Source organism: Miniopterus schreibersii (assembly GCF_964146895.1).
Source record: "Miniopterus schreibersii genome assembly, chromosome: 2".
Classification (NCBI taxonomy): domain Eukaryota; kingdom Metazoa; phylum Chordata; class Mammalia; order Chiroptera; family Miniopteridae; genus Miniopterus; species Miniopterus schreibersii.
The window spans coordinates 149,469,323-149,486,658 of record NC_138102.1 but is presented as its reverse complement, the minus strand read 5'-3'; the positions used below and the strand labels follow the sequence as shown (position 1 = coordinate 149,486,658).

Here is a 17,336-nt window from a genome sequence, read left to right as displayed (position 1 = left end):
GTCTTCTGAATAAAAGAAAACAGATGCTATCACATTTTTGCAGAATAGAGTTCTGTTTAAACAGCCTGCAGCATGCAAATGTCATCTCTGCTATGTGAGTGTTTTACCCCAGTGGATGCTGCAGGCTTGGAGGCTTCTGCCTGTGATTTCAGTTGTAATTTTACTTGTGGAAAGAAACCAATCACGGAACTCCAATTGCCTTAGCAATGAGGTGATCAATAGCCCATTACTGGATAGAAGAGCGGCTACAGGAAGTGCATTGAAGATTTTAATGCATGAATTATGCATGCGGTGCTCATTCTTTAGTCTCCGAACAGAATGACAGGGTTTGTGAAGTCGCCTCAGATAGTTTCTTGCATTAAGTGACTGCAGTGAAATGCTTAATATTTTCAGGCATAGAAGCAGCATTGACTAGGTCCAGCCAAATTTGGGAGATGTAAACCCCCCAGCTCCAAGCACAGAATGCTTTATTTGAAAGTATTGCTATGTGCAGAGCGAGCTTGGCTGTCATCTAACCTGCTCTTCTCAGAAGGTTGGCTGAAGGATGGGAGCGGCTGTGCCTGCCTCTGAGGTCACAGCTTGAAGTCTTTTTAACTTGCTTTCTGCTGCAGGAGAGAGACGTCTTGTGGCATAACCGTCGCTGCATTTATTCCAAAGGGCAATTTGCAATAAATATTATACCTAGAACGACAGATAACTCAGCACATGAGGTAAGTCTGAGGTTTTTCTCTGGGTTAGATCATTGTAAACAAGAATGTGCTGAGTTAGGATAAGGGTGATGCAGTATTATTAGTGAGGTTGACTCAGACCTCAATATTGTGATGCAGTGTCAGGGCTCTCAATTGTTATGCTAACTGAAAGCTGACTGTATTTTATATTTTGGTGTCATAAGAATTTTATTTTGCGTGCAAAAGCTTTTCAAGGATGTACCAGAGCTCAGGTATGTGGGTCTTGGCTAGACAGAAGCCTGCAAATTCGGGAGGGGCAGCACTGAGAGTGAGCTGAATCAATAAAAAGATTACCTCCTTGTGGAGAAGTTTTAGTAGGGCTGTGGTCTTCCTGTGGCTCAGATTATTTCCTTAATGCCAACGTGTTCAAATTATGGTAAAAGATGTTGGGAGACACCCAAAATGCTCAGTTCTCCCACTGTAGAGGAAAGTGCCGAGGGACTCAAACTCAAATACTGTGCGGAATACAAATTGAACAGATGGAATTAAAATAATTCAGACTAGCATGCCCTTGAAGGAAGACCTTGTTGTCAGAAACAAAAGAGTTTGTCTTCTACCTGTAGTGTTTTGTTTTTTCCCCCTGTCTAGAATGCCTTGCTCCAAAACAAATGGGTAGATGTCATATTTTGAAATTTACCAAAAAAAAAGTTTTATTTCTTTCTTAATGTTTTAAAAATTAGGCTTATACAATTGTAGAACCCAATATATAAAAGCCAAATAAAATTTACAACTCTGCAAAACTGAAAAATATAGTTTTATACTATATTTGTCAGTCTTTGTGAATTAAAGCTGCTTGCTTAAATATCATAACAATTAATAAATATGCAAATAATGGGTAGTATGATATGAATTCCTGAACATCTCTTTAGGGTGGGAAAATAGCATGAACAAACATTCAGTAAGAAACTCTAGAGATAATAAAATTATTTAAGGAGGTTTTTTAACAGTAAATTTACACTATTAGTATATGAATATATGCATATATGCACCTAGAAATATATGTGCATATCTGTATATATACATGTACATTATAACATAATTTATAAAACAAATTCAGTATCACATGTATGTATATCTACTTCCTCAAGTAGGCTAATTATGCTGTTTTAAAAGATGTTTGTTGCATAATTAAGACCCCGTAAAAGATAAGGCCAAGTATGCATTGTAAATCAGGCATCAATTTTTTTTAAGAGAATAATAATATAGAAATGATAATAAGGGGACAGGAAAGCTACGTTTCAAGCATTCACAGTGCATTTCACTTCAGCTATGGTGTTACTCTACTACTTGGGTTTCCTGTCAACTGCAGGTGGTGTAGAGGCACAGAGCTCCCAGCCTTGTCCACTGTGTTTAAATTTTCCAAGCCGATCTAGTTTAGGAGCAGGAGGGAACTCACACGTGGAGTGTTTCCTTAGGAAGGAGGAGTAACTGCCTCTACAATTTAGAGGTCTCCTGACACTGAGTCATATCGTTCAGTTCTGCTCAAATGTCCCCTGGCCCAGGTGGCCCATTAAGAGTTAGTAAAATGGAACCTGAAGGAAAATGGGAAAGAATGGAGGGGGCAGAAATTTAAAGATGTTTATTGACTAATGACACACTAAATTCTGAGTAATGTGTATAATGGCTGTGCTACTTGTTGGATCTGGCCGAGGTGACAGTAGGAGGAGAAAAACTCCCATGCTGGGTGACAGGATCATAGCGGTGAAATTAATGGGCTAACAGGGGAAGACTGTATAAACAAAAGGGTCTATGTAGCTCTGCACTTGTACTTATTTAAACACATCTGTCATTGTTCTAATCTCAAGCAAAGCCATTTGTCAGTCTCATTGAAAATATTTGATGTTCAGATAAAGAATATTTCCTGGAATATGTGAAAGAAATCTGAAATGAGATGTGCTTCGTTCCCAATTCTCAAAGTAGTTATAATTAATTTTTGTAGGTTAACCATTGGGAGAAATTGACAAGAAATTCATGAGAATATTTGAATATCAACCACAATATATGAGATGAAACACCAAAATGAGTTTAGTGATTATTATGGCAAATAATCATATTAGATGCAGTTGAAAAAGGGACTGAAGATAGAAAAAAGATATAATAAAAGGAAAAAAAGGATATGGAATGAAAACTATAGTAGTGAAACATCAAATATAAGATATTTGAAAGAAAAATGTACTTAAAGTCATAGTTGGTGTATGCTATTAATATCTCTTAAAATCAATTTATAAGAATTCTGAAATATGATTCAGTAGTGTAAGATTTTATAATTAATTTAAAATTAAATCTTCAAGGTGTCAGAGTGAGAAATAAATTGAGAAGAATATTTTGAAATGGTAAGCTGTCAACTTTCTTACAGGGAATAAGTACTTATACTGATAAGGGATGTTTACACATATATTATAATAAACCTATGTAGAAAATTATCTATCTATATCTACCTTTATATGTTCTATATTCAACATTAATCATAAACTAGGATTGTGGAAAAGTTATGAATCACTCTGGGTTACTTTCGTTCTCCCCTAGAGACAACCCATCTGCCCCAGAGTTCCCTGAAATTACTCAAATTAGCCAATCCTAAATCCACTTTTTACCTTGCCGGGACACAATTCTCTCTCTCTCTCTCTCTCTCTCTCTCTCTCTCTCTATCAGCCTCCTGACCAACCCCTATGATTCCCTGTGTAAATCCCCCCCCCGCCCCCACCCCCATGGCATGGCATGCTCCCTTCTCTCGGGATCTGTGAATATAACAAGTTCTTTTCGATAGCAGTCCTCTCCAGATCTATTGACTTTACCATACCTAAATAATAATAAAACTTTTATTAAAACAAAATGAAAAACTTCTTAACATCTTTAGCACCAATTAACCTCAATAGAAATATTATATTCCCAGTACTAAAAATAAATCAGTTAATTCTTTTTTTAAACCATTATGCTTTTGATAAATGTCTATGTTATCTTGAATTTAAGGTTAAATTCTGAGTGAACTTCCCATGAACATGGTTTTCACTCTTTTCCAAGTTGTGGTTGATAGACTGATGGGAGGGTATGTCCCTCAGAAATATGAATGGGCAATTAGAAGTTCTTAGTTTTATGAAAACAACATAAGTCTAAACTTTTTAAACATTTTCCCAAGGCTGCTTTAATTTGTAATATTTCATACCTGCTACATGAAAACAAGCATCTACCTTGTCAAGCAACTAGATCAATGTTGAAGGAAAATGCTGCCTTATGCTATTTAAACATCAAATTCTGAAGCTGTAATTACCAAGTGCTGCTGTTGTTTACATAATGTATTTGATATCCAGTAGGTAACTAGAACACGTATTCTAATTAAAAAATATTTCTGCTACATTAAGCCTAAAAATTGAATTGCACTATCTTGAGAATGTGGTTGCCGCTCATCAGTGAATGCAAAACTTGGGAACAGTGAACCAAACAGTTAAAACCACGAGACTCACATGAGTTGGGCCACACAGAAGTAGTTAGTACTTTGAAGGCTATATACCAAAAGACCTTAGCAGTATCTTTCAGTGGTACACTCTATTATTTCAAAACATCACCGCTGAAAAAAGTTGAGAAGCATAAGTGACTTTAAAAGGTACAAGAATTCAAACATTAAATGTATGTTTAAACTGTATGGCTTTTAACTTCCCATTATAACTCCAAGACTATATGATTATAAGTTATTATTAAAATCACAATAGCCTTTTAAGAGATAAACTTTGGTGAAATTTATTTGCAACTTAAAATGAAAAATTGGAGATGATTTAGATCGGGAATAGGTTAGAAAAGATACTAGTCATGCTAGCAGATGGAGGGGCAGCAAGGTAGGTGGCTGGGAGGGAAGCTGGAGGCGGAGTTGTGCCAGAAAGAACATAGGAATTTAAACAGATGGGAGATGAAATATTAGTTGGCAAGAAGAGAAGCAGGGTGACAAACAGGAGAGTCTAGTGGGGAACTGGGTGAGTAGGCAGCCAAGAGGTGAATTGGATGGACCAGTAATAGACTAAATAGGTCAGTGTTAGGGCACCCAAGTCCAAGAACAATTAGGTAAAAATAATAGAAAACAATTACACTTTTTCCCCTTTACTTGAACTTGGGAAAATGACTTTTATTATACTTTTTAAGTGCTTTGAAATAATAACAAACAATGGTATTTTTACAGAGGGAAAATTTTAGTAGAAAATTCAGAGATGCTTACCACTGAGGAAGTTTATTCTATAAAATTATTATAAGTATAAAATTTACTTTTTATTTCCTAGTTTTGTGTTTCCTATAATTTGAGCTCTGGCTTTGATTTGGTTAATATATGAGGATTTGGCTGGAACATAATACTTAAGAGTAATAAAAGTAAAGAATAAGAACTTTAACCCCCACAAAAAAGAATTTGTCAGACTATGGAAAATCTGAATATAATCTTATGTTAAAAAATTTGCTTATGTTGTCTTTGTCTATCAAGTGATAATACCAATGTCTCAATGAAAATAATGTGGTAAGCACTTTTTAAATGACAGCTATCATTATGGATTAATATAAAAGTCCCATGCATAGTAATATTCGTAGTAGGTGCTCAGCTTAATGTGGCTATGCTGATTGACCTTCAGATAGACACATGGGCTCTAAGTGGAAGAGATACTTCCATTTCCATATATAAATTTAGAATTAACACCATTCTTTCCTTTTATTCTCCTATCTAACCTATAAACTTATTTTTCTGATACTGTCAATTATATTTCTCGGGCCAACCCATTGCTATCTATTTTGTAGCCAAACCCTTATGCTATCATGCCTGAAACTTTGATGTTTTTAGCCAATATGCTCATTTCTAAAATATCTGCCTTCCAGTGAATTCCACACACAGAATCAAGTATCACTTACCATGGATTGTCTGGGCTATGCGACTATTCTTTTCAAATGATGCTTTTAGTTGCTGCTGCAATCCCTTGAATTAAAATCGAAGCACAAGGCTAGTAGCACTTATCTTCCCAAATTATAAGTGTCCGTTTTATATATACATTTGCTGGAGCAATTCTCCTGAGCTGAGGAGCCATATTTGGAAAATCCTACATGTGTGCCAGCTGCTACAGCAAACTTTGGGGATACAAGGACAAATAAAACATGAGCCTCTCCATCAGAGTTTATATTCTAGTGAAATAAGCAGATTTATATATACCAGGTGCTATGGTGCAATTTAATACATGAAATGATGTTATGTTCATATGTAACAGATACGTGTGTCACCCTCCAAACTGGGAATCTCCTGCGATCAGGGAGCACACTAATTTATTAATTCAGCAAATGTTTGTTAAGCTCTTTCTATATGCAACGGCTATGCACAAGGAACTATGCTCTCTGTTGCTACGGACAAAACAGTCCAGTGAAGAAGGAAGAAGCAAACAGAAAGTTAACTGGACAAAGTAGCTCTTGTAAAGGTGTAAACCAAGTACGATTAGTGACTATAAATTGGGTTCCAACCAAAATTAGGGGAGGGCATCAAGGATAACATCCAAGATGAGTCCATCAAAAGATACTTAGAAGTTTTAAAATATTTGTAGAATGCATTATCTCATTTAATACTCTTTAGAAGACCATGAGACCTGCACTTTAAAGATAGGAAAACTGATCAGAAGGTGACACTGTTACTAAAACTCTAGGGTCAGGATTAAGAGATTAATGTTTCTCTCTATAATTATCTCCATAATTTTGCCAAATTCCCTTCGTACTTTGTGAAGACCTTTAGATATTAATGCATATCTATAGTCAATGACATATTAAACCCCTGTATCCATAGGTTTGTTTATCTTTAATTTTAACTAAACTGGACATAATGAAGCCAGTGCAAAGTTGCAAATACATTTTTGTGATATGTTTTTAATTAGAAGAAAGTCAAATATAATTTGGGGGGAAATCCATAACATAATCTAAGTTTCAAAATAAAAGGTCTCTTTGCTCAAGTATGGAAAATTTGATAAGGAATGAAATGTCGTTTGAGAAAAACACATAAATTTTACAAGATGTTCAATACATGTACCCAGCTTAAACATTACTGAGTAGATTGATAAATAATAGTTCTTCAATAAATATATATTAATTAGTTATTTTTTGTTTCTCTAGAATATGAATTAGTGATAATTCATATTCCCCAAGGGAGATGTTTTAAGACCACTTTTCCCTCTTCTTAGCTCCTTCAGGAGAAAAAGTGATACTAACCAGGAATGTCTCCCACATATAGAACAGAAAGGGCATCATGTCTGTCTTGTTCATCGATGTATTCCCGGTGTCTGGTACAGCGCCATGCGTATAGTACATGCTCAATAGATATGTGTTGAATGAATGATCTCAGGAATTAATGTAATCACATTTTATTAATTCTAAGACACTATGGTTTCTCACACCATCAAAAGGAGAGAAAATGCATTATATTAAACGTATATATTAAGTGTAACATAGATCCTATAGTAGTAGGATTATTTATTTATTTAAATATATCTTTTTTATTGATTTCAGAGAGAGGAAGGGAGAGGGAGAGAGAGATAGAAACATCAATGATGAGAGGGTCATAGATCGGCTGCCTCCTGCACGTCCCCCACTGGGGATCGAGCTCACAACCCGGGCATGTGCCCTGACTGGGAATGGAATCGCGATCTCCTGGATCCTAGGTTGATGCTCAGCTGCTGAGCTATGCCTGGCTGGGAAGTAGGATTTTTTTTTAATGACAAAAATCTCTCTCAAACTACCTTAAGCAAGAGGTAGGGTTTATTAGAAGGATATAGTTTCAAGCAAATATGGGGAAGGGTGAGGATGAGTTTATGCTGGCCACCAAGATTTAGGTATCTCTATATCTCCCAGTACCATCTCTCCCACTACCACCAATGAGTACATTTTGTGATAGTTTTTACAGGATTATGTTGTAAATTTCAGGTTCCAGTGGTTGGAATGAGCAAGCATACAGTTTTTGTTGACATATTGATTTTAAAGTAAATATAAAAACATTTGGTAATTTAAAAATCGAACAGATATTCTACCCAGCAAAAGTACTGTGGATCTTATAATAACAGAAATTGTTTCTTATGTGGAAGTTAATTTACATGAGCAGAAGGAAAGAAAATAGTTAAAATATATTAAATTATTTTATATAGCATTCAACTTTTTAGACTTCACGGGAACAATTATAATTCTGTTTATGTCCAAATCCCTGGCATTTAGCATATTGTCTGATATATTGCAAACAGTTGGTAAATATTTGTCATTAATGTGCTGATAATAATGTGGGGTTTTAAAATCCTTACCCAAGGATATGTTTTTATTGATTTTTAGAGAGAGGAGGGGAAAAAGAGCCAACCGGGCATTGAACCCACAACCTTTTGGCATATGGGACAATGCTCCAACCAACTGAGCCACCTAGCCAGGGCACAGGATAATGTTTTTACTTATGTAATTAATTCATAGTAGTTACAGCGAAATGGAATACAATGGGATAATAGTAATGTTAAGAAAGTACTTAAAAAAAACAGTGACTGTATTTCATACTGTGACCTACTCATAATTAACGGACAAATTATATAAAACAAATTGCTAGAAATAAATGACCTGCAAGATAAGGGGAGATCTAGGCCAAAAAGAATGAGATTTGTTGTGTCTGGGATTGTGTCATGTGGTTAAAATGGATTGAAGATGTTAAATACATAGGAAATTCTTGAGAGGAGTAGAATTAAGTAGAAATAATAATAAAGCCATTGAGAGAAGTGGTTGTTTGTGCCAGCATTCTCATTTAGAAGAGAGAGAGCATGGCCAAATGTCTATGTAAGTATATTTCTATGAGACCTTTGCAGGAGAGCATGAATGCCAAATATTGTTGGCTTTTGAATAAATGACATATTTTAATCATTTTTATAGGAGAAAAATTCTTTGGCACAGTGATTGTTTTTAAGTTATTGAATATAAGAAAAATCACAAATATGGTTATTTTCTCTCTATGTTCTTGACTCCAGTAGTATGAGCCCTCACCTATGGAAATATTAGTGCCTTAGAACTGGAAGGGGCCATATGAAAATTTCTTAATTTTTACATGTGTAATGAGACTATCTATGGGCTTACTTAAATACCTATGTGAATATAGAAAAATGACTTTCAAAACACATATGGTTAAAAATATAATAGTATTAAAAATTGAAGTAATTTTTTTTAATTGTAGAATTCTTGACTCAGATTTAATATCCTTCATGTAATTAACATTTTAGTTTAAGGAAAAATGCTATTTAATGAATTACTTTTGCTTCTGTAAATTATATATTTTGAGAAACACTCTTAAGAAGGAAAACTTCAATGAAAGAAAATTCTTCCTCTGTGACTCAAACCACGTAGAATTCTTAGATCTTATCTACAGAAGTATAATGTTGGAAGAAATCATTCCTGAGCATTGATTAGGACATGGACACCTGTAGAGACATGCTCAGCATCAATATAAACTTAATTCTTCTTTAAAATAGCTAGTCATGTGTCGATTGATGTGCTGAAAATAAATGCTTTGGTTATATTATTTAAAACAGAAATTCCAGTGACTCATAATTTAGGAAGAAACATGAATAATGTGTTAAAGTTGAAAAGGAGACTTATGAATATCTATTTCTATGTGTACACACACACACACACACACGCACACATATATATATATATACTTCTCTTTCTCTCTCTCTCTCTCTCTCTCTCTCTCTCTCTCTCTCTCTATATATATATATATATATATACACACACACACATATATATATGACTTATTAGGATTAAATTAGCCCAGCAAAGTGTAGTTATGTCAAAAATATTAAATGTGGAAAAACTCTGAAGATCATATTGCCTATCAGTTGGAGAAAATAAAGAGGAAGATCACAATTTAATTTGCCTCTAGATGTTGTCACATGTTTCTCAGCAGTATGTGTTTTGTTTTTGTTTTATTTATTTATTTTTAAATATATCTTTATTGAGTTCAGAGAGAGGAAAGGAGAGGAAGAGAGAGAGACAGAAACATCAATTATGAGAGCCATTGATGGGCCGCCTCCTACACGCCCCCGACTGGGGATCGAGCCTGCAACCCGGCATGTGCCCTGACCGGGAATCGAACCTTGATCTCCGCTGAGCCATGCAGGCCGGGCAATATGTATTTTATTGACAGAATAAAGCGCTATTTAAAGGGAGAAGTGGTTACACCAACATTTATTCATTTTGTACTTTGTGCTATGCAGTATGATGAAGTGTTATGAATATTTATTTAAATGCCATCACTGGAGTAACAATAAGTATTTTTAAATGTGTTAATAAAACATAATGTTTTAATTTTGTTTAGTAAATAAATTTTTTATTATAAATGTGTCATAGATATGTGATTAGTCACTAAAAATCATTTAATATTTAGTCTTAATAGTCCATTATATAATTGCATGAGACAAATTACGGAGAAATATAACACCTCCATTTACTTATTATTTTATTAAAGAATGGAGTGATTAAATTTGGGTTATAAAGAAACATGAAAAATACATGAGTAGAATGGAAATTAAATATTTCACATAGGCAGTAAAAATGATTATACACAAATTAAGTTAATTGGGGAAACAGTGGATATGATGATGTTTGAGCCTGATCTAAAACTAATTCAGCAACAAATTTATGGAAAATATTCAGTTTTTAGGTAATAGAAGAAATTGCTTTATCAATGGCATTGCAGTAGAAATTAGGAAAACAGTAAACTCATATGGACAATTAATATGAAAAGGACCAGCTAATCTACCAGCAATAAAAAAGATGGCAGGAATTGGGGGTGACGGTATTGAGGACTCAATGCTTCCGTGAAGTCCCCTGTAGACTTCAATATTTATTTCTTTTCTTCCTAGGCATAATCAACCCATAAAGCAATTTTTTATTTTTAATATCTGTAGCAAAGTAATTCAAACCAGCCAATGCTTTCTTTTTTAACATTTATTTTTCCAGAGGGGAAAAAACCTGAATTCACTAATAGTTACTCCTTTCCATTTGTGTCGCTTTCTAACACTGTGTGGCCTATTTATGCCAATTAAAAATGTGAACTACAAATTATTTGAATTTTATTACTTGTAAAGACCTTTAGGGAATAGCTTTAAAACAATGCACTTATAATGTAGATAGCAATTAGAATTATATCTTGCTAGTTATGCCACAGGCACATTCCTAAATAGAGAGCAGTGGACTTAATGTACTAAAGAGTGAGTTGTTCCTCTAGAATTTCTCCACTCTACGCATATTATCATAGGAATAGTAAGCTCTGTACCTAGGTAGAATGGGTTCTCAGGGCTTCAAATTGACACCAGAATTAATATAAGCATTTGTGTATAAGAATGCATCTGATATTCTTTCACAGTTGTATTTTAAATGATTTTCCCTCGTGATAATTCTGTAAAGTCAAAATTCCTCTTAGTACTCAATTTAGAAAAAAATTTTACATTTTAGTCAAAATTATTATTATTGCTTTTACTAGATATGAGCTATATAACTGATTTCTTTCCTGCTCCACCCCCATGCTTGCATTTGCAGTTGGGCAACTTATAGATATTTTTACTTGAATCCTCTCATGCTGGGATCTCATTCTTTAATTACTGTCTTAAAAGCTATATTGACTATGGAAGCTCTCACAAATTCCTTTGGAAGTATTAGTGCATATATAATGAACAAATAAATACATGAGGAATTTATGAGTTAGCATCTAAGAACCTCACTTGTTTGGATTTAGTTGAGAGATTCAGGTGCTATTTTGTAATTTGTGATAAACACTAATCTGACCACATCCAATTCTCTCTAAAAGAGATACAGGTGTAATAAGCTGAAGAGAGGATATTTCAAAGAGGCTTTCCAATTAAATTATTATTGTTTTCAAGGCCTTTCAAGAATATGTGTCATATGTCTGGCATCTGGAAAGGGTACTTCATCTTGGGTCTTCTCAAAGATAAAACTCCTACTGAAATTGTACTGTGTTGAATTATACATCATGGCTTTGTAGTACAAATGAAATCTAGAGCCTCAGCTCTTTTTCCTGGAAAAAAAAAGGGGGGGGCGGCAGTAGGGACTGGTTAAAAAGGAGAAAAATCCCTTTTTCTCCATGAATTGCCTTTTCAGGCCAAATGTTCAAATATATTATTGTATTGTGAGAGAATTTGTGATAAATGTATATTACTAAGCAATAAATAATGAAGTACAAAAGAAAACATCTCTGCACAGTTAGAAGGAACATTAAATATTGTAGTAGTACCATAAAACTACTGGACTCAGAACCAGAACACCTGAATTTATTACCTTCAGATTTTAGACAATTGGCTTAATCCCTCTAAGGTTCAGGTTACTAATCTTTAAAATGGGGATTAGTAATATCTGGCCTCACCAATTGTCCAACTGTTTGTGAAGTACAAATAAAAGGTTCATGCAATTTTTTACAACTTTCACACTCTAAAAAAAAAAAAGTATGGAGACCAAAAGAGTAAACTTACCATTGCCTATAGTAATAAAAACTACATTCTTAATTTAAAATGTTTCTTTTATATGATTACTATATATATGCAAAGTAAATTACTCAGGGAAAGTAAAACATGAACAAACACAAAATTTACATTAACAATTGACCCCAAAGCAAGAATCTTGCAGGCTGGAAATCATAATCAACCTCTGAACCATTCCTGCAAAACCGACTCACAAGTATGTGTCAATCCAATCTATCCATCTATCCTCTATTTCCACAAATACCAATACAGGTAATAATGTTTGGTTAGGATTTACTAGGCGAAGCAGCGTTAACTAGTTCTAGATATTATGTTAGACTCTCTGATTTATTCTCCTATCACCTGAAGAATGTCTGTTAGGGAGACTGAGTCTCCACGAAATATAGAATGCTAACAATACCTTCTTAGATACCTAAAATAGAATAATGATTTGTATTCTTAAAATAATTATTTTTAAACATTTTCTCAGCCATGTCATATAAACCAAAACAAAACAAATTTAAGTTATGAAGAGCCTATCTATAATACTATTCTAGTGGGAAATATATATGAATCCAATAAAGAATCGGTGAATCTACCAACCAACTTTTTAGATAATGATATTAAAGTCGCATATTTGTTAACATTTCCATCTTTAGCATTGTAAGCTGCTGCAGATTTCTATTTAAATTTATGTTGTGCTGTATACAAAGGTACCCAACAATTTGCTCCTTTTTTCTGAACTCTCTTACTATGTATATGCTTTGCAAACATATCTCTATTGTTCAATTGAATCAACTCATAATAAATCTAACTTTGTTTATTTTACATTTTTCTAAAGACTGTCAGCTTGCAGTCATTTAGCTTGAAGTTTCTAAGGACTTGGCCAGAATTATGTTTTCTTTCTTTTTATTTTTCTGACAGGAGTCTAAATTCATTCAGTAGTTTTCAACTGTTATATTAGGTGCATCCCAAACAATATCCTGCTGGGCTACCCAGAAGTGCAGTAAAAGGAGGGAATAGTTACTAAAACTTCTGCTTCTTTATGCGCCATAAAACAAAATGGAATTTTTAAAGTCCCCAATCTATTCCTTGGTTATTCTTTGTATTTTAAAAATAGCTTTCAGAAGATGCACACACACTCTAAATTTATTTTTGTTCCTATTTCAGTTAACGTAATCAAATTATCCAAAGTGATGATATTAAAATATGAGCTAGTCTTGAGTAAGTTGCATGTCTAGATGAATAAGTGTAGATCGCTTTTATATTCTTCACCTGTCAGTGAGATTATAGTTGATGCAGATATGTACCAATTGATTTGAGAGTATTTTTTATTAATGAGAGATGTGGATGAGGCTATGTATTCATGTTTGCATTATCACTGCACTAAATCTAAATCAATTATAAATGATCCTGTATCTATTTTGTTCTTCGTCATTTTGAGGTTTAAAATACGAGACTTTTTGGCATAAGGATGGTAAAATGAACTGGGTGTTAATAGTTTTGTTCATCAAATTGTCTTTGACAAGGACATCTAGATCATTCATCTAGATATCATTCATCCAGATCACTTTCAGGCTTCAGGACATAAAATGGAAATATTCCTGCTGAGATTCCAATTGGGATATATTTACCAGGCAGCAAATCCTTGATTTGCTACAAAAAGTCTTTTCCAGAGTCTTTGAGAAGACATATAATAGTGGTGGAAGTGGGACTTTTTAGATCAATGTCTTTAGTCAAAGATATTGACAGAGTTTCCATGTGCCTAGAGTATGAAAAAATACTTTCATAAAAACAGAGCTGAGACATAGGGATGACTTTCTGTCCTTAGTTTGCATACATATGTTCTTTCCACTTTTCTCTTTGCATTTTATTCTCATTGCTTTTTCCAGTGCATTGGCAATGAAAATCCTATCCCCCCCCAAAATTATATATATAATTATATTTATACATATATACACACGTTATACAGTTGTGAGTATGCAAAACAGAGTTTATTCTTGTATTATTATTTATTAATTATTGCAATATTTTTCATGTGAACAACTGTAAACCTACTTTTGTCCCACCCTATATATAATTATATATAATTACATATAATTTATATATGTATATATAATTGAATATAATATATATGCATATATCTACATGCATGTATATGCACTTTAAATCATATTTCACAAAGGAGTAAATACTTCATATGAAATCTATAGTCAAAAAGGAAGTTATGTAGATATTTTGGGAGCCCCCTGGGATCTGACTTTCAATCATTCACTTCTTAGGCTCTCTGGGGTTAGTCCTGCTACAGACCTACATAGTCATTTTCGTTAAACCAACTCTAATTTGAAAAATCATTATACATGTCTTATCCTCACACAATAATTCCTCAGCTATTCCTAAGGTTGGTATGAAAAGTATTTTTATTACCATTTTATAGATGAGGTAACATGTGTAGGGAAGTTGGCATCATAAATGCCACTAGCTGAGCAGAAATACTCATTTTTCTTCTAGGTTTGCTCTATCAGGGACCACATTGTGTAATTGTGGGTTGGTTTTCAAACTTTGTACCAGGTTTCTTGGATTTCAATTTATATATGCAACAACATTTGTTAATATTTTATGAATCACATGTCTTTTTAGCATTATATTTTTAAATGGCACGTTTTCCCCCATTTTAATGTTATTTAAATTTAGATACCACAAAAATGGTCAAAGTGACATTTTTATAAAATCTACAATTAAATTGATAAAACAAATGGTGTGTTAGAACTGAGAAGGCACAGTTTTTTGTGTCCCATCCCTATGTTTTGGAAACCTATTTTTTAATAAATATATACTGTTATTTCTTTGAATTTCTCCTCCTGACAATAAATTTCTCTATTTTCATATGAGAACTTTAGATAAAAATCCAAATACTATTTCACTGTTTCTGTTCTTATAATTCTCATAAACCACTGGCAAATCTTCCTTTATTAATGTTCATAATCTTCTAAATTTATTTTTTTAAGTACCTCTGTTACCTTTTAAGATGATCCTCATTGTATAGTGTGTTTTTTTCCTGAGAGAATTTGAACTAACATTTATCAGTTTTTCAATGATATCACTAAATATTTACTGAAATTTCTTAATAACAGCTTGATTTATTGGTCTTTATTGTGTTAATATAAACATCACCCTGTCTTCAAACTAACCTATATGTCATGATATCTCCCCAGTATTTTTATGATTTACTGGGGGAAAATTTATGAAAACTTGAGTTTTAGAATTTCTCACTGAACTTTTCTATCTGTACCTTAAGTTGTTCAAGTTTTGTTACCAGGGATGGCAGGATTTCAGCAGAGTGAAAGCCAGGATTGAAAAAATTAAACCATCTGAACAACTGACCGTAAGAATTAGGGAAAAAGCGAGGTACAGTCATGCGCTTCTTAACAATGGGGACACCTTCTGAGAAATGCATCCTTAAGGGATTTTGTTGTTGTGCAAATATTTAGAGTTTATTTACTCAAATGTAGGTGGTATATAGCCCAATACTGTAAATTGTATGTGCTATACTTTTATATGACTAGTAACATAGTAGGTTTGTTTACACCAGCATCACCACCAACATGTGGATAATGTGTTGTGCTGGGACATTACAATGGCTACAATGTCACTAGGTGGTAGGAATTTTTCAGTTTCATTATAATCTTATGGGACCACCATGGTATATGTGATCCATTGTTGACTGAAATATCAGTGTGCAGTACAGGACTGTAAATAACATTCCAAAGGATTATGTTCACTTAAACTTAAAGGATGGCTCCATTTTGGGTGGCAAATTAAAGTGAAGAACAGGGAACTGAGGCTGGATCCTTGTTGAATGGATTTAGTCTTATGAGAAAAATTAGTGAAAAACTTAATTGAGGGCTCAGTGCAAGGCCCATTTTGTAGTAGACCTATGACATCAAAACTATTTCCAACAAATGATGAAATAGAAGCAGCTCTTGTTTTCATTGTCTAGGTCTGGTTTCATTCATTCAGCATCTATTTATTGAATACCCACTACGTGAGATACTATGCTAGGCATTGGAGCTTCAATGACAGTATACAGTCTTTTTTGCTATAGAGCTTGTCAATTAGGAGTTATCCGCAGCCCATCTTGTCATGCTTTCAATTTACAAATTTGGCCTTATTTTTTAAAGATGTGAATTATTGTAAGTTTATATGTCGATAAACCTGAAACAGAAATTAGCTAGAGAAACAATGAAACAAAAGACTATGTCTCATGCAAACATCTAATCATTTAAAATATTAGGATTTGAGGAGCCAGAGCACAAAAAAGCAAGTGAAAGCTTTTGCCTTCCATCATAATTTATGTTTCTGAATCTGAAGTTATGTGCTATGACAACACATTAAAAGGATTTCTAACTCATAATTGGAGGGCCAAAAATATTTTCTAAAACAACCAATTTCAGAACTGAGTGATGATTAAGAGCTAATTAGGAGAAGGGCAGATGGTGAAAGGAGGAGAACTGGAGAGAGGGAGTGAGGATGAGTCAGGAAGGGAGACAAACTTGAGAAAGAGCCCAGAGGCAGGGGGTTGGGAAGTCTTGTAGCTCAGTTTCCATGGAGTGGTGGTAAAGGGCAGTCGTGGCCACACGTCACCAGAAAGGTTCACAGAATAAGGGGAAGCCATTGCATTGTACTAAGGAGAGAAGTGACTTGATTGGAGTTTTGCACTTAAGGAAAATCATCAGTTCTGAAATGTTTTGAAAACATTTTTGAGTCGGGCATGGCTGTGACGCAGGAGGAATACTAGAAGGTATTGCAGTAAACTTGGTGAGCGATGACAAAGGTCTATGAGAAAATAAAGCCCCTATATTCGTTTTGTTTTTAAGAATAGAGGTGACAAAATGGAGACGGAACTCACTGAATTTCTCTTGAAAGGATAAAGTAAAAGAATAACCAAAAAGAGGAATATACACTTTGTACAGGAAGGCTTGTCGGAGTATGTCAAGAAAGGAAAAGAATTTAAGAAGAACCCAGAGGCAGCATATCCAAAGATATTTTCAGAACACATAGCTCCTGAGAAAAAGTCCCTTGAGATCAAGCAAAGGAAGTAACCTTAGGA

General features: G+C 33.9%; 1 protein-coding gene across 4 annotated transcripts in view; it reads left to right on the top strand.

The window, feature by feature from the left end:
* The window catches only part of CNTN1 (contactin 1), a 266,848-nt gene that overhangs the window by 94,092 nt on the left and 155,420 nt on the right, over positions 1 to 17,336 (top strand). Inside the window, exon 1 of one of the 4 annotated variants that reach the window (XM_081131034.1) lies at positions 465 to 710. The exons of 2 other annotated variants lie outside the window; for them this stretch is intronic. The gene's annotated coding sequence lies outside the window, so the exon portion shown is untranslated. Of the gene's footprint in view, positions 1 to 464; positions 711 to 17,336 lie in introns of those variants that run through there. One more of the 4 variants, XM_081131032.1, reaches the window with a different exon arrangement.